The following is a 228-nucleotide window of genomic DNA, read 5'->3' as shown; positions in this document are numbered from 1 at the left end:
AAGCATCTGGGGTGAATGGGTATTATAGCCGTCTAGCATCTGACAGTTATGAATTACACAATTCACTCAGAGTTCAGAGTGACAGAGTTCACTCTGTGCTCGCACTACAAGCGCCATAACGTTACAAACACATGCGTGCAATATCACGTTCATACAAACACACGTGCGTGCAATATCACGTTCATACAAACACACGTGCGTGCAATATCACGTTCATACAAACACACG

At 43.9% G+C, this 228-nt stretch overlaps 1 protein-coding gene across 1 annotated transcript in view; it reads right to left on the bottom strand.

Annotated features, from left to right (window-relative positions):
- Positions 1 to 228, bottom strand: part of LOC106813393 (beta-1,4-glucuronyltransferase 1-like) — a 4,754-nt gene that overhangs the window by 696 nt on the left and 3,830 nt on the right. The gene's annotated exons all lie outside the window — the stretch shown is intronic.

This window comes from Priapulus caudatus, unplaced genomic scaffold (assembly GCF_000485595.1).
Source record: "Priapulus caudatus unplaced genomic scaffold, Priapulus_caudatus-5.0.1 Scaffold765, whole genome shotgun sequence".
NCBI classification, from domain to species: Eukaryota; Metazoa; Priapulida; class Priapulimorpha; order Priapulimorphida; family Priapulidae; genus Priapulus; species Priapulus caudatus.
The sequence above is the reverse complement of the archived record's forward strand: the minus strand, read 5'-3'. Positions and strand labels throughout refer to the sequence as shown.